The sequence below is a fragment of the Anas platyrhynchos genome, chromosome 2 (genome assembly GCF_047663525.1).
Source record: "Anas platyrhynchos isolate ZD024472 breed Pekin duck chromosome 2, IASCAAS_PekinDuck_T2T, whole genome shotgun sequence".
In the NCBI taxonomy this organism is placed as follows: domain Eukaryota; kingdom Metazoa; phylum Chordata; class Aves; order Anseriformes; family Anatidae; genus Anas; species Anas platyrhynchos.
In genome coordinates this window covers 80,317,415-80,335,681 of record NC_092588.1, presented here as the reverse complement: position 1 = coordinate 80,335,681, position 18,267 = coordinate 80,317,415, and the positions used below count along the sequence as shown (strand labels likewise).

Below are 18,267 nucleotides of genomic sequence, written 5' to 3'. Positions count from 1 at the left end.
ATGGTGGAAGTATCAGGCAACAGAGGCAGTGATTTAGGCAGGGATGGTACAGTGCAGGTACTGGTGCTGAGCTACAGGGCTGGCCCCCACCAGCAGGGGCCAATGGATTTGTCCACCTCGCAGATACTCCTTAGGCACCTTCATCCCCCTTTATGCAACGTAAACTCATCCTAATCACAGTCAGCTCAAGTGACGTTCTCAAGCTCTTCTCTAGATTGCAGAAATTTCCTTCTATTTCTTTTTAAATGGAAGTTTAATTCTCATGCGATCGAGCTCCAAGACCAAGCTTAAAAGAAAAGACACAACATAATCTAAACATAATCTAAAGACACAACATAAACCACTGGAGACAGCACAATCCGTCACTACAGAATCAAGGACTAGCAAACAACTAACTAATCTTCTGACAAGTGATTTCTTTATTGTTCTCATAAAAGGGACTTCTAAATTAATGAGCAATACCCTGAATGTTTATCCTATTGAGCTCCTTCTGCTGTTGCCCAAAAGAAAAATAATGAATCATTGTTTAATTAATTATTTAGTCATGGCCCTTTTGCAAAGAAATATCTTCCTGCAGACGGCTCTTGCCACCACAGATTTAATCAAAATCAGCACTCACATCTCGTTTGATTCAATAGGAGATTACAAGCTAAATACCACTTTAATATTACATTCTAAACAAACACATAAAGAAAAGCTAATCCAGTGGGAAATGGCAAGTCTTATTTGCCTCCTACCGTCCCCAAGGCTTGTGAGTTGTAAAAGCCAGCCTGTCAGCTCCACAGCATCTCTTTCTCACTGAAAGGAAATACTATTTTTAAAATTTAACACAGATGTCTTAGCAGAAATCTAAGAAAGCCTGTGATAATGCACGGTCATCCACATATAGATGGAAATGGCCAAAGGCAGAACTAATGAAATAGACTGATTAGGAGATAAGCGAGGCTTCTCTGTTCTGTTTTGATTCTTTCCACAGATAAGTATTGACTACTATAATGCAAGAGCATTGCAACCACATCCCCACTACAGGTGAGAGACAAACCTATGTAACAACTTCTCTCATTGTTATATTTCTTGGCTCAGGTGCACCTTGAGCAAAGTCCTTCCTGAGCGTACCTTGAAGCTGTGCTGAAGCCACCAAATTGATGAGTAACAGCAGTGCCAAGTCTTGACTACAAACAAAGAGGATATGACAGAGATTTTTTGTTATTGCAGAGGTGCTTAGGTGACAAGCCTTGTGGAACAAGTACATTTGAGGGACATTTAGGGCAGGCAAAACAATTCAATCAACCAGTGAACTTGGATGACAATAATTCATGTTAAAACCTGTCAGCATCCAAAAATACGACATGGTCTGAGAAATGAATCTATCAGCCTCATTCTTGTGTTCCTCCTCTTTAAATGTATGAACTCTGCTTCTCTGCTGAAAGGCAGCAAAACAGTTCTTGGAAAAGCAGAGCACACAGACAGGGACACAAACTGCCTTCTTACTCATTGTGGTCTTCAGCTGCTTTTGTAGGTTTTTTCTTTCCTTGATAGCAAATACGGAGCAGGTCCCTTCTCCTCCCCACTGCTGTCTCTGCTACTCACATCCCAGATAAAGCAGCGAGCCTCTGCAGTAGGAATCACCCACCACAGATGGGTACTGCTCTACACACTACTTTCCTCTTGCAGAAAGCCATGCAAACACCAGGCCATGCCTGTGCTGGTTGGTGTTGCAGACTGGATACCTGTAGTAGATGAACAGAGCAGAAAAAATTAACATCCCTGCCACGCTAGAAATCCAGGTGATTTATAAGAAGTCATGATGGATATGCTCTGCTCCCCTCTTCTTAGGGCTTTGCACCTTTTTCCTTACCCTCATTTACTCACCCTGAGCACCAGCTTCTTGCTGTAACCCATGCCAGCTCCCACCTGAGGCAGATCTGGAGAGTGGGGCAGGGAGGGACAAGAGGAATCAGGTTACTCAGGAAAATCTCTTTTCTTTGCTTCTGAAATGTAGTATGGGAAAAAAAAAAAAAAGAATGTTGAGATTTAATTGAAAATAGAAAGCTTTTTATTTGAAACAGTATCTCACAGATTGACTGGGGAAGGAATATTTTCTACAACTAATAACGTATACATACCTTACATGCACTTTACAGTGCACATATAACTAAAAAGTAATTCAGACAAACTTATTATATGCAAGGCATTTTAGTATCAGCAAATTATCATTTCTAAGGCATTTGTTAATTGTTAAACTTCAGCATAAATCCAAGATTATTTCCATTCCTCAACATAATAGTGCACTAGCATGTTAAGATAATATATATAGCGATGTTGTATTTAATTTTGAAAGATTTTTCCCCTGAAATATATATTTATTTTATCATTCCAGTATGCCTATATACCATTTCTTTCTCCTTAAGCTTATGTAGAGTCTTGTTTACAGGGTAATGATACATTAATTCTAATTTCAACAATTTATTTTTCAGCTGTTTTAAGAGCTATATTAGCAGGGAGAAAAACGCATATACATTAGCATGCAGATCAGCTTCATCTACAACCCTATGTACATTTGCATTAACTTTTTGTTGTTTCAACCATGATTTGTTATTTCATAAATATAAATAAAGTTAGAATCCGTGTGCTAACTAAATTATAGATAACACCTTTCTCATCCTTAGAAAAATAAAAAAGGTTTGTAGGGAGAGAGGGCTGGGAGAGGGCACAGGATGGCTGGGGCTGTGGGGGGGAAAACTGCTGTTGATACTTTATAGGTTGGAAGGAGAGGGGGGAAAGACAAACATTGCCTTGCTCAGAAAGGATGTTAGCAGCAAGTCCTGCACTGCACTGAGCCATCTGGTGGTGAGCAGCCCAGGCAGCACAGCATGTGCTCCTTGGAGAGCCAGCCTTCATCTCCTCTGGGACAGAACATCAGCCGGGTGGTCTTACTGAGCCATCCTGCCCCAGACAGCCATCAGCATGAGCTCCTCAAACTCTTCTCCATCTTCATCTCCCATAACCATTGGGGAGAAATAGCCCCAGGGCTCATCTCCAGTGACTTACCAGCACTAAGGCTGAGAAGCCTGGTGGTCCTGGTCAAACACCTCCAGATGTCCTGCTTGAGCAGATCCACATGTCCAGATGGGCCTCCAGAGGTTCAGATGACCTCCAGAAGGCCCTTACAACCTCAGTTATTCTGTGATATTGCCCTTGCCTTGCTATAATACAGATAAATACATATGTATATGTATTTATATAAATGTATAAATACAGAGACAACACGTGCATCTGCATCACAACAGTGGCATCTTCGTATCTGAGCAAGAGCTGGGCACAGAGGAGCTTCCCCGTGCCTGCATTTCTCCTGGCAGGAAGTCCCAGAGGCCTCAGAACATGCTTGGCCAGCCTCCAGCAAGGGTCAGCGGGGAAAAAAGGAGGAATTCACGTCCGTGCCATCATAGCCAGTGGCCCCCATTCATTTATGTGGTTTCTGAATGCTGTGCTGATATTGAAACAAGTGCTTCATGTCAGTCACACTGAAGATACCTAATAAATTATCTCCTTCTTCTAGGATAACAACCTCCACAGATGGGGCATCCAGTCTTACAGACAGTATTTCATCATTACTTTTAAAATATACCTTCAAGTTCATCATAATAAATGGAATCAGTTTTCAAAGTGGAGGCAGCTAAGGAAAGTAAATGGTCATATATTAAATGCATACAAGTGTTTGGGACCCTCTAAGAGGGTTGTTTTTGTATCTTAGTTTGCTGGAAACCGTGCTCAACAAAAGGCAGTGCTTCTCACAGAAAATTTATCATTAAGACCTGAAAAGAAAGAGCCATCTATCCTTACATAGGTTTTTCTTAATTTAATTTTAATTTATACAAAGCTCACTTATATATGCATTTTGTTTGACATTAACATAGTCAAAAATGCACCAAATATATTAATGAGGCAATGGAATGGTAAAATGAAGATCTTTTTCTGTAGGGAAAAAAAAAGCACAGGAAGTTGGTACCCACCCAGTGAAGGTTAAAGGTTTGCCATTTGAGGAATTTTTATTGTTTGTAAGTATTCCTTTGGCTAAGGAAATACGCCTAAATGGCATTCTTGCTTCCTGTCTCTGTGTTCAAGGCCTAACAACAAAATAGAAATAGAGAAAAATATTTTTTGCTTGTTTCTTAACTCTGACAAGTCTTCAAAAAGGACCTCTGGATAAAGTTTTAGGGCTAAGATACATTTCACACACTTTGCAGTCAATCTAGGTGGGCTGCAGAATTAGGTACATTCAAATGTCACTTAATTACAGAAAACAAACACTTCTGATCCAGATCCCATACTTAACAAATAGCCGTATGCTCTGTGACTCTCTCAGTACTTTAAAGGGAAAATCCCAGAGTTCAGGCATCAGCTGTTATCTGACCAGACTCTTCATGTGGCAGAGGGCTTGGACACATCTTCTGTCCATGCATTGCTGTTCCTCATAGCTCCCATGTGCAGAGGGAGAGAGGGGTCACACAGCTCCTGCAAAGTACAGCTCATGTTTTATCTCTCTCTTTGCATTTACTTATGTCTTGCCACACTTCCAGATGGGAAGAAATCAGTTGTCAGTGCGTAGTTGTCCTAAAAAAGGGAACAACACCTGCTGCAGTCTCCCAAGTCACTGCCAAGCACGGCTGCCACCAGCATTTAATTACCACCATCCGAATTACAGTGAGTGACAGACACAAAATCATTATGCATTTCAGCAGGGTTGCGGTAGAGCTCCGATTAATATTTAAGCACCTATGTTTGCAGAAGCAACATTTTTATTTGCTTTAAAAATACTTCTGATTACGGTGCGGTCCGGCATTCAAAAAGGCAAAATATAACCACGTGACATTTCCGAAGAATCCTCTGCTTTGTTTTGTTGCTTGAGGGAATTTTCACAAGCATACAAATGTACCCCAGCAACTCACACTGTAATTGAACAGGAACTGCTGGATTAAGACAATTTTAAGTTTTCAATGGCCATCTGCTGAACCAATTTACTTCAGGACTTATCTCTTAATGGAGTACTATGGAAATTGAAAATTTTCTGATTGGAGCTAGTGGCCAGTGCTTGGAATAGCAGGAGTTTGCTCAGCCCGTGGCATCCTCCTAGTTCTGTCTCATTGTCACAAAACACACTGACTATGGAAAATAAATAAATAAATACATAAAAGTAAATAAAAATAAAAATAAAAGAGAAGAAAAGAAAAATAATTGCTCCTACAGTTTTGAATTATATCTTTGTCTGCAGAAAAATAATAATTAAAAAAAAATAAAAATCTGAGGTGCAGATAGGGAAAAGCATTGAAAGCAGTGTTATTTCCTTGGTTTGGGTATGAGCTCCCAGAATTCAAACAAGCTGAACCCTTCCCAAAATTGTAAATGGTCAGAGCCCAAATGTTGAAAATTGTAGACCTGAAATAATTGGTCTGAAAAAAAAAAAATGCATGAGCTGTTATGGGAAAGCTGGAGTACAGCTTAGAACTAGCCGGGCTCTTCCCCACCTGCACTTGTACAGTAAATGTCTCATGCTATTGACTGTTTTGCAAACTTCAGGAGCCTTTCCTAGTGAGCTGTAGAAGTTCCAGAGAGTGACTTTCAAGAAGAATCACAATGACAAATTCTCCCCATCAATGCCAAAATGGTTGCACTTCTAGTCCCTGTCAAAACACAAAGAGAAGGGAAATCACTTCTTCAAGTGAGTGCTGACATTAGGTGCGCTATCAATAAAACTCTGGAAATCAAAATGTGGTGAAATCTAATGGACATCCTGGTTCCACGTCAGGTCTATGTCGGGTGATGTGGGTGTGCATCTAAGAAAGATGCATCTCAGGAATTTTGCAACCTCGTATATTTATTTTGTAATTGGGAAGGACTCGGTTCAGTGACCCTAGGTGAACTGGAAAGAGGTAACACATTACACCAGAATTGCTTCTGATGAGTGGTGTTTTAAAACAAAAGCTTGGAGTTGTCATTTCCGATGCGGAGCCACATGGATCCCTCTTCAAAGTTAATGTAACCACATATGCATGCCCTGAAGAAAGCCTGGAAATAGACTAGGTATAAAACCACACATCTTCTTGTGTATCAACAGAAAGATGTTAATTTACATCAGTTGAATTTTGGACTGGAAGTCTAGAAAGTATCTTCTCAAAAGGATTTGAAAGATGAAGCTCCTTAATCAAAGAGTGGATTTTCTTATGATGGTTTTTATCTGCTTTACTTTCTTGCCGCTAGTAAATCTGTCTGTCAGACGTGTTTTCAGAGTACTCCCTGTATTCATGCCTCCCCAAACCTAAAGATGATTTTATATATCTTAAAGCACTGTGCATTACTGCTAAAACGGTAGATGAATCTATATAATTCAAGCTATTTTGAAAATACCATCATTTATCCTAAAGCTATCACTGTAGCACAGGAGAGGATGCTTCTACTGAACCGCACATGGCAACATGCAAATTTCTTATCATAAAAAGAGTAGCAGTGAGTACAAATCAGAACGCTGTGGATCAGCTCCTGATGGAAATGTAAAGCAGAGCGAGTTTTGTGCTGGGAAACATTCCGTGAATGAGTCCAACTTAGTCATTTCATTTGATAAAGGAGACGTCAGCCTGTAATTCATATGGCACTTCAGCTTCGTGAGCATTAAAACCTGAGCCAGCTTAAAAGATTGTATATATTAAGGTGCTGGTCCTTTAGTCTTGCAAAATAAAATATTTTGCCTTTGTCAAGGAAAAGCTTTGCCTTGAAGCCTTCAAGATTGGATTGTAAGGGGGAAATATTGCTCTCTCCTAAGGCATTAAAAATCTGGCACTCAGTGAGTCAGTACCCTTCTGAAGTACAAATAGGAGCAAGGAGTAAGTAAAGCAATTTGGGGGATGCAGCTACTTGTCAAATCAAGGCTGGGAACAGCAACTCTCCACAGTCAGAGTACAAACTCCACTCTAACTGTAAGACTCTGCTTTCCCTAAGTACCACTTCCGACCTTTCTTTTGGAAGGCAACTCATAGTGTTCACACACCTAACAATGTGGGGTTGCTGTAAATATAATCACTCAGAACTACAAACCAGCTTCTGCTAGGGAAAATGGATTTGTCCAGGGACAGATGCTTTGCACACCAAAGTCACCACTCAACACCTCAAGGCAGCACGGGCTTAAATCCCTCCAGAAGTAGCTGTGCTGTCCCCTGTTGGCAATCTATTGAGTGGCCACAAGAGGTAACTACCAAATCTGGTCAGAGCCTGTGAGCACAAACGCTTTTGCCTTTATCCACAGAGCGTTTTGGAAGAAGACACTTTAAAAAAAAAAAAAGAAAAGCAGAGGTGCTGTTCTTCCTCCTGACCCCTTCCCAATCATATAAGCTTGTGCAAAAGAATCCACTTACAATCTGCAGACTGTAAGTGGATGTGTGTAATAGTGAAACTGTCTTTAATGAACCTTAAAAAACAAAAAAATCAGCTATGACTGCTAGCTTTCTACAGGTCGGGGAAGGATCATTTACATCATGGAAAGCACTTGTTACTCTGCTAGCTGCACCAGCCTGCAGGACTGGCAGAGCTCATACAGACTGACTTGCATGCAGTATCCCAACCTCCATGGGGGAGAACAGGCAACTTCCAAGCCTGCCATTAGGAGAAAACAGATCTCCTGGGAAAAAAAGCACAAGATGTTTAGCTACTGTAAAGTTTAGCTGCAGTAATCTCAATGTATCTGATGCCCGTGGGCTTCAAACAACACTGTTTGAAAAAGAAGCCCATCAGGCAGCCATTTACACCCAAGCTGTCCTGCAAGACTGAAGACCAATGACCAAGGCCTCTACACCACAGGACATTTCTACTCTTCTAAAGTACACAGGTTAGGGTTTATATACGATACTGAGCACTACCTGTAACACTTGTTTCTGTGAGTAATGCCATTTCAGGTAGTAATATATACTAAAAATAGGGCAGAGGAGAAAGATATGAGAAAATCTACTGTGTGATTTGTTCCTTCATTCAAATGTTAAAGGCAGTCAAGATGACAGTGAAGAATGAGCCTGCAGAGCACGAGCCTCAAGCGTATCACAGTCTTACTGGAGAAAGTAAAATCTGGGCTTAAGGAAAAAAAAAAAACAAGTTGCAGCCTTAGCTAAAGTACAATTAATTTCCTTCCATCACCAATTTTGCAAACGCCTGTAAAAATAACCTCCAGCTTTCCCAAGGAGCGCTTCCCTAAAGCCATACATGGGACAATTTCTACACTAAGGGATTTTCCCGTCTACTCCCCAGCATCGTCTACTCCAGATAATTGTGTTCATACTGAAATTGAGTTTTCGTGGGGCAAATCCTACATGCTATAAAAGGCCTCTGGCATCATTGTATTAATTTTAAATCTTTTTCTCTGTGATTTAGCTATGAAATACCAAGAGTCTGCTGTGACCTGGTTATCTCCACATCTTTTCTGTAAATTACTCCTATTCCACAATAGCTGGTTATCAAGATATAAACTGAGTCCATCCCATACACAAGCTCTTTTCTGTAGCAGCTTTCCAAAGCCATTAATCACCATATTTCCTTTATCACTAAAAGTGAATGCATTGTTGCCCCCACAAGGTTTAAGTGAAAGGGATAATAAATAGGAATAATTCCCCTGATTTTATATAACGAGGATAGCTAAAAAAGAACGTAACATGATTTGTTTAGTAGGCATTACGGACCAGATTTAAACGGCATTATAATCAATAGAAATCTTTCCTTTGGGCTTACAGTGGCTTTATATCAGGACACAGTCACAAATTCCCTCCTCCTGCCCAGTGAAGCAGAAATCCATCGGGTGAAATGTACGAGCCCTGTTACTGCAGCTGCTGGCCTAACATTTTACAGACGGGAGGTGGAAGTGGGATGACTCGAGCACCACGTGCCATGAAGCAATAAGTGCTGTGATGTGCCCTCAGTGGGCAGGCCCTGTCTACGCAGCTTGGAGGTCTCTGCCCACCTGTACCTGCACTTCCAGCTCAAGGCTTTGACCTCCAGGTGCATATGAGTGCTGCAAGAGCAGTAACTCACATAACTCCTCCTTCGTACAGGTTTGGTGCTTGTTTGGTGCGTGGGCAGCACTAGGTTCAACCCAGCAGACAAGAAAAAGCAGTCATATGAAACACCCTCACCTCCCAGATCAGCTGTATTGAAGTCCTCTGTCCTTCATTCCTCCCATCTTTCTCCACAGGCTTGCATCTCCTTACCTCCCGCTGCCAAAATGCTTCGTTTTACTCCACTTCTTTCTGGCCAATCCTTCCCCTATAGCACCCTGATCAGAAAACCCTCACCCATTAATTCCTCCACCCATTCTTCCTCTGTAAGGATGGAATTACCAGAATTCACTCTGGGGCATTTCATAGGAAGGGACACATGATAAATGGCCAAGCTTGAGCCCTGGACACCTTTGACCCTATGATTAATGTCCCATGTACCGGGGAATGAGCAGCTCCATCCTGCACCCATCTAGGAGGAAAACTTCCCAGACTCCACTTAAAATTTCCAAATCGAGGAGCAGCTAAATATGTGTAATACCTATTTCGTGCTTCCTTTGTGCTTTTAGCAACTGTTTGTATCTTCTTACCTTATGTCTGGAATTTCAAATGCTTTTTTCCAAGTCTTTACTGCATCCTTCATCATTAACAAGTAGATAATACCAGCGGGGGAATATAGGTCTGAACGGAGATCTTTTTTCCCCCTCTAAGAGAAATTGTAATATAGAAATGAGTTTGTGTTGCACAGAATGTGACTCGTGCCAGAAATAACCACACATTCATTAACCAGGAGACAATGATGTCTGCAGGTCAGCACCCAAGGCTGAGGAGTTTAGAATTTAGGTGGCAGCAAATGCGTGAGCCGTGAAAAAGCCCGCACTAAGTTAAGCAGTGTTTAACGTGCTGCCTATATCTGCAGTGAATAGGCAGACAGGAATGATGGCATGACGTCCAAATCCTGTGATAGCATCCACATCTGGAAACTGAACCGTACATCTAAATGATAAGACAGCGATGGAAATTATAGACTGCATGACAAAGCAGCGTCCACAATCTCAGTCTCAAACTGTGAGCTTATGCGAGAGGGACCTGAATGCTAAAGGAAGCAGGAGAGCATCTATCACTTTTATAGCCTACATTCGTGACACGGGGGGAAGATACCACATCTGAGCAAATAATACAAAATGATACTGATCTCTGAATTCCTGGTGATTGAAAGGAGGGAGCCTAATAGATTCACAGAGCTTAAGGCCACAAAAAGCAATAATTAATCAGTTCAGGATGGGTCTCTGTATTTTAGCAGCAATTAATGCTCACCTGCTCGGTCTTGTATTGGAACCAGCATCCTGTGCTTGTTAAAGTACGCTCTCCAAAGAGCTGACACAAACATCAGGAGGATGAGGGAAAATCTGTGATTTTTTCTTTCTTTCCTTTTTTTTTTTTTCCCTGTTATGTTGTTATACAGAGCTCCTAGTTCAAATTCTGTGCTTTATTTGCTGTTTCCACTGGTGTAATTTTAGCTTCCAGCTCCAGTATCGTGTCATGCATTTGTCTAGACCTCATTACTCTCTCCCCTTGAAAAAACATCTGCACTGTAAACCTGTCACCTTTCGATTCTCATTGCTGAAAAAAATAAACTGAGATACTTAAAGCTTGTCTCAACAACAGATTTCTAAGCCATCCTCCCCGCCTCCCCCCAAACACTTTCAACTCTTTTATGTTTCCTTTTAGTTTTCCAAAGTCCTTTTGAAAAGGCAGGCACCAGAAAGTAACAGTTTCACTGTGGCTATGCATGGCATAGATCACGAACTATTAGCTAACCAGTAAAATAGCCACAAATATTATCTAGATTTCACCTCTCCTAAAGAAAAAACAACTCCTGATGCCTTCATGTCATCTTTCTCTTTGTATCTTCACCTGCCTTGGGATTCAAATTTCTGAATTCTGGAAGATTTTTGGAGACTAGTACTCCACTCTACTAAAGCCAGTTTATACCAGTAATTATTTCATTTCTACTCCCATCTTTTCTTTTCTATTTTTACCTATAAGAGAACCAATTTTGTTATTTGTCAGCCAATTGTGTTACTCTAGCCATAATCACATGTACATGGGCACAGGATTTAATTACTACAGACCACAACTTTTAAGCACATTTTTAAGGCAACCATTCTTAAATATTTTCAGAAATCTATCTTAAATTGTTATTCCAGAAAATTCTTGTCCGTGTTAACCATTCACACCTTTCACCCCTCCATAGGCTGTCAGCCACACTGTAAGAAACAGCTGTGATGATTCCGTATGAACAGCTCTCCCTATGATAGGTGAACCACCTGTGAGCTTAGCAGTGTTGGGGATACAGAGAAATGGTCCCCATAAACATATAGGAAGTTACTTTCCTGGCACTGGGTGCTAGGAAGGCTATGGTCCCATTCCTGAGGACAGTTTTCTCCTATATTTCATATTTAAGATCCTTTTTCCTGAATATTAGACTAAAAAAATGCCATTTTTATGTCACGAGCTGGGATGTTCGGAATGACTATAATAACCACTGTAAGTACTAAAGCACATGATAATCTCTATGAAAATAATTATTGAGACCCATTATGTCTCAAAGTTTTAGCCCACACAATATTGTTTTCCTGCTCTATAAATCTTGATGCTTGACTGAGACCTTATTACCCGGATATAGAATATGACTGAAATTAAAAGAAAGATGGGTAAATCTGGAAAAACAGATAGCACATCAGGGCAATATTGTCGCATTAATATTTGGATGTCAAATTAATATTTGGATGACCTTAGGTTATTCCCATTTGATGTGAGCCAAAAGCAGTCACCCATCTGGGTTTGGAACATTGGTCTGAATCAACAAGGAATTTGGGCAATTATGTGCAGTTTATAAGCTTATAAACAGTAAACTGTTGAGGAGCGAACTTTCCTGTTTAAGTTATTGATGTGAATAGCACGCAGTCTGGAAGCTGTCGAATCAGCAAGATCAGCATGGCAGGGGTCTTGTGGTTTACGACGTTTCCTGTGTCCAGCCTGGGTGGAGGTACTTGGACGAGGGTCTGCCTAGTGATATGCTGCTTCAGCACTTCCAGTACTGCTGAAGCAAGCAAAACTGGTAAAAGACACTTGAAAAATTAGACGGACTTTGAACTTCAAGATAGAGAAAAGCTTGTTTTCAGATCAGCTGTTACTATGGCCTGAAGCAGTTCAGCCCCCTCTTTTCACACCTGAAGACAGCCTCCACTCTGTATTTCTTCTGTTGCAAGCTGCCTGTAGGGAAGTGCCCTTTCCAAAATCTCCCTCACAAACCTAAGAACAAAAACTGGTGCCTCCCATGCAGCAGAAGGGGAGCGAAGACATAAGATCAGCAGGAATAGCGACTGTGGAGAAGCAGGTGATCCCTCTCAAAATCAAAAGCTCCTTGCCATTTTCTACTGACTTTGCTAAGCAGGACAAAGCAATTCAGATGTAAGAGCTCATTTATAATGTCATCCTCCAGGTCAGTCTCGAGCAAACAGTGCAAAGCTAAAGCACTTCTCTGTTCAATGAATCACGTTGTGGGTTTTGAATATGGAATGAGAATGAGCTTGTTGCTGAGGGAGAGCAACGAGCAGGAGCCTGAAGTGTCAACAGACAGAGAAGTAGGAATGAAAAATGAGGTTGTTTGCAAGCCCGGTGAATGGAGGATGAATGGTCAGCAGGACAAAAACAAAGAAAAGTGAGAGATCACTTGGCAAAGAAGTGGCATTATTTTCAGCAAAAAGCCAAGATGAAGATCTGAAGAGCTATCTGCTGTCTCCATTTCCCTGACATTCTCAAACTAGATGGGCTTAAATTACCAAGTTGCAGAAGGCTGCATCTCAGGTCAATTCTACTACGGGGAATGGGTGCAGCTCCCACCATTTTGGGCCATCCAAGGTGAAACACTAATGGGCAGGCGTCTCAAGGGCTTGGAGGCTCAGCAGTTTCTGAAAATAGGATCCATTTAACGCGTCCCACTCTGAGCACCAAAACAAAGAGCCTTTGTTGCTGCTGACGGACAGAAAAAATCATTCAGGGATAAAGGAACAAACACGAACAAAGCAAACCTCTCATTTCCACAAAGGAAGCTATATTTAGATGCAGAGTTCAACGTAAGTGGCATATAGCCAGAGTTCAGCAGAGGAGTGCGTGAAGGAAAGCTCGCACACAAGTACCTACTGTGATCCTGGAGGATTTTCCTCCTAACTTCACCGAGAGCAGAAGTGGACCCCAAAGTCTAGTTCCATGGCCTGAATTCTTCAGACTGGCTGAGCAGCTGCATTGATTTGGCCTGCAAAGCACAGTGCTGCTGGAGGTGAGAAATGATATCAGCATCTGTCCTGGAGGATTTTGTGAACCCACCTGACTCTGAAAGAACCAGAGATATAAAGATTTTCTGAGCTCTGACCATACAACTGATCCTCTTAAAGCTGTCAGTGCAGCAGACTGACAGACAGTGGTTGAAAGGTCATAAAATCAATACACAGAAAGTCAGCTCACGGAAAAGCTAATAGGCGAGTAACTGCCCTTTGGCTCAAAGCAGGAGAGCAAGGTACGCATCCCTGATGGTTTCTAGGTGGCAGCTTCTCTACTTACTTCAGAAGGCCAGAGGGATGTCTTTGTTTTTCCACATTCAGCTTAGTTTTGCAATCAGTCCAATCTACAGACACTGTAATAAGAACAGGTCTTAAATCCAGAGGGGAACACTATCTTTCCCTGATGATTTATGAGTGTGGAATGAGAGAGGTGTTATCTGATCCTCCAGCTTTCTGGATGGGCTGTTAGCACAGCTCCTCCGTGCAAACTACACCAGGAGCAAAGCTCAGTACCTGCGGCTGGAAATAAGCTGTGCTGCCTCCAGCAGCCAGCTCCAGCAGCAGGGGTGAAGCTGTGCGGGCTGCAATCATGGCTCAAATAAACCCTGCAGCACAGCAGTGCTTTGGAGAAGCACAAGGGACCTGGACCATTTTGCACAGCGACCAAAACTTCATTGGCAGGATTACCCTGGAAATGACACGTTTTCTTCTCCTGCATGAGGTGGCAACTGTAAGCACAGAAAAATGAAACATGGCACTGTGGGTGAGGAGAAAAAACTGAAAGACACACAGAGGGGCTAATAAAAGGTACAAGTAACTTGCTATTCTGTAAGACATCCCAGCAACTCAGCAACAGTATAGGTTACATGCACATATGGGTAACACAAGGGGCATTTACTCCAGTGCCCTTTTCTCCAGAAGCCTCCCTGCCTCTGAGCCCCACAGCCTGATTTCTTTTACCCAGTAAGACACCAGTATATGGTCTCCCATGGGCTATTTTGCACATTTTCAGGATGCAGCTCTAAGTTATGCAAATAACTGACCATACAAGTTATTCCTCCGCAGTGTTTCCACTGCTCTTGAAGGGGTACACAGCATAAGTGGGAAAACGTGGTGCTCTAGCAGCAGCTATACTTTGGAGAAGCTTGAAAGGAAAAAAATAAAAATCCAAGAAAAGTTGCACCAAAAAAGGAAGGTCAGTTTAGTCAACAGAACAGCCAGAGATGGGCATGAGTCTTGGCTGCATTCAGCCACCAGTGAGAGCTCACTAGAAACTCCCATAGTCACTCTGTTAACTGGGTGATGAGTTCATGAATGTCTGCTTGTGTTTGCTTCCTCAAATATTTAACTCAAAGGGAGAGCAGCAGAAGCAATTATCTTAAGAGTGCAGTTGCAACAAATGCATTTTTTGTTTTGAATTCAAAAAAATCAGTCAGTAGAAAGAAACCAGATGCACAGGATCTCCGTTTATCCAGAGTTCACCATACTTTTGTCTTTCACATACTTCTGAATAATTTCCTGATGACCGCTGAGCTAAAAAAAGGACAGTTGAGTATACACTGGGGTGCTCACAGCCAATGCTGTATACTGTAACTTTTGCCCAGTTTATTTTGTGAAGCATTCCTGCAGTTTTTCAAATGCACATATTACCTCAGTATATAATATCCATTGATTTGCATCTAACATTCACATTACTCACAAGATGAAAGAGAATGGTCTTTTAAAATTAGAGTACCGGCACCCGGTAATTCGGAGTCACATCATAGGGGAGTATATATCTCTATGTATGTGTGCATGGAAGAGTGAGAAAGCAGAAAGCATTCCTCGCAAAACTGAAAAGCTCCACACAGGGGTTGAGTTGCATTGAAGAGTAAGATCTCCACCTTTAGATTTTAGATGAAGGATTTTTGCAAGATTTTACCTATGAGCTTTCTATATCATCACAAAAAATGTATTTGATGCTCATAAGGCTTCTCAGGGAATGCCATGTGAAATTTTACAACATGCCTATTGCTAAACATATGCACACATTCATAAATGTACATAAATGCACTACATATTCTCAAACTGCACACAGATTTTGGGGTAAATGAGAAGGAAAACTTGTACATTTGTTTTTTGGTTTTTTAATTTCCCACAAAACCTTTTGAAGAATAATTGTTATTAACAAACTGATCCAATTCTCCTCCATCACACTTGCTGTCAGACTAAAACTATACAGGCACACAAAGGGAACAGGTCATTAATACTGATACCTACATTACCAGAGGAAAGGACAAAACTGTTTTGTCTGAAATTTTTACTATTGCTTGCCTTTGAACTTACCAACCTTTACGTAATTTCCAAAACAATGAGAGGGCTGTTTTAAGTACAGTGATACATATAATTAATAAATTCATATACAATTAAATTTTGTAGTGCTTTTCATACAAATCACATTCTGAGATGTCTTTCTGTATTATATAATACATAGCAATATTTTAAACAAGCTTTAAGCAGCTCACGTATTCTCAAGTGATGAAGGTCATTTAAAAACAAGACCTGAACATACTTTAAAAGAGGTATTTTAGGATATCTGCTGCAAGAAGTAGAATCTGGAGGGGTGGTAGTTTTTTGTTGTTGGGTTTTTGTTGTTGTTTTTCCTTTTAGGCTTGCAGAAGTCGTCTGTGCTACAACTCAAAAAATATAGCATTATAAAAACTTAAAGTTTATCAGGAATTGTTAAAGCATCTAGCCTGACCCCTTCTCATTTCCCAGTTTCAACCAAATATCCTGATGCTACAGGTATGTACCAAAATCCAAATTATGGGGCTGTAGAAAGCAAGGAAATGGCATTATCTCCCTCTGGCAGCTCTCCAGTCTCTGAGCCTGTTTGGCAGATGTGTGTCAGAGACCCTAGCAGCTCAACCTCCCTGCCCATAAAAAAATAAAATAAAAATAAATAAATAAATAAATACCCATCTGACCCCAGTGGGTATTTCCTTGCTACCCCTAGGTTTCTTGATTAGCTTATGTCAGAGCATGTGGACAGGGCACAGCTATCAGGCGTCTCTGAGGGGTCAAACAGCAGGGCTACCACTAGCTTCCCAACCATGTTCAAGCGCCAACAACAAAGGTAACTAACAAAGTCACCTCCCAGCCTCCAAATAGGTCTGCTGAGGAACTTGAAGCCTTCATATTCCCCTCAAAAATGGTTCTCAGCATAGTCAAAGTAACCAATTTTTTAGGGCAGCAGACTGCCAACTACAGCAAAACAGCTACAGCCCTATTTCTTGCTTTGCTTCTACCTGGTAAACCAAGTCCAGGGGTCCAGCCCTGCTCCTTTTCCCCAGAAACATTGGAAGAAAAACGCAGGGCCTCCCAGTTGTGGAAGGAAAGGTAAGTGAGGGCCTCCCTTGAAGAGTGTGGTAGGAGACCAAGCCAGGGAGAGGGTCTGAGGGCATCAGGAAGGGAGGTCCTTCTTAGACCCAACACCAAAATGGTCCCCAGGGAAGGGCAGAGGGAGGCGAGGGATACAGGATGAGGCTGGGGGCTTTCACCAGGGAGCAGGGTCCCAGCAAACATAGCCCAGGTGGCAGCCTGGGACAGGGGAGGATGCCGTCCTGCTGGGGTGCCCTGCTGAAGACCTCCATAGCGTGGCCTTGGGAGCATGTGTCTGCCTGAAGCAGCCCCGTGCCAAAGGGGATGTGTGTTAATTTAGCAGCACACAACTGTTTGGATTTCAGCAAGGCCTCTTTCAGGAGGTCCATAGGGAATCTGGCCTTGTTTCAGGCTATGTTTTGCTTATTCTAGCTCTTCCTGGAGAGGGAACTCCTAACTAAGCCATTGTAAATTTGTTTTCTTGCGTAGGTACATTAGTACTTCAAACCCAGCTGAAGACAATAATAGGTTAAGTATTGCCTTAAGATTTAGACAGCTGAACTCCACCCAAGTGCTTTTATTTTACTGTGCTACACAGACCTTATCCATCCGTTGGTCTCTGTGTAGGCTGCTCTCTTATCAATATTTGACTGCACACAGAAAAAAAAAAAACAACAACAAAAAAAAAAAACACAAAGCAAACAAAACAAACATAATCGGAGGCAGGAATCTCAGGGCGTAAGTAGAGGAAAAAACACTTAATTTTAGATAAGTGCTTGGCCTAGTGTGTTAATCTGCTGTTCAGCAATACTTACTCATGCTGAGAGTATTTTATTCGCCATTAGTCCTGGTGCTTCAAACACCTCTCCTCGCAAGGTATCTTGCTCCATGAGAATAAAGGTGGCAGAACTGGGCCTTCATGATTTATCCACCCTCCATGTACAGCCGCCACAAAAAGCTGCATGACTTGCATTGTTCCCATTACACAGGCATGACTGGGACTGCTCAAAAGTGATACATTGGTGCAATTAATGTGCCCATCCACACCTGTGACCAATTAATTAGGCTGGGGACACTGCTGAGCTGAGCAGCAACTTGGGAGCTGTTAGCATGCCACAGGCAATCGTAGTGGCCTTCTAACCAGGGCAGCAAGGAATGAAAATACTGGCTTGTTTATTTGTATGTTTCGATTCCCCTGACTATGTCCTAAATCACGGCTCTTTATTTCTTTTTCTTCCTAAATGCACGTAAGACAAGGAGCCTGGAACACGGAGACATCTCATTTGTTGAGGTCTGGGGATTTTGGTCTGTCCTGGATATAACAAACGTGAAGGCAATACTGAATCCTCAGATGCCTTAGCAGCAAGAGATGTATATAAGGCTGATGAAAGGCTCAAATTAATTCATAGGAGTTAGCAGACTTGGTATTCCGTGGTAACAGATAGTGTCAAAAGAAAAACCACTGCATATTCATTGTCAACCATGCCACTGTATTTATTCTACTCATACATTTTTCAGACCTGCCAGGGAAC

The 18,267-nt window shown here is 41.7% G+C and overlaps 1 long non-coding RNA gene across 1 annotated transcript; it reads right to left on the bottom strand.

Annotated features, from left to right (window-relative positions):
* Positions 1 to 409: 409 nt before the first annotated feature.
* LOC140001939 (uncharacterized) lies at positions 410 to 18,267 on the bottom strand. The gene is made up of 3 exons (XR_011807754.1): positions 17,551 to 18,267; positions 1,873 to 1,991; positions 410 to 1,730 (listed from the first exon to the last, which is right to left on the bottom strand). It is a non-coding gene; the product is annotated as an uncharacterized lncRNA (long non-coding RNA).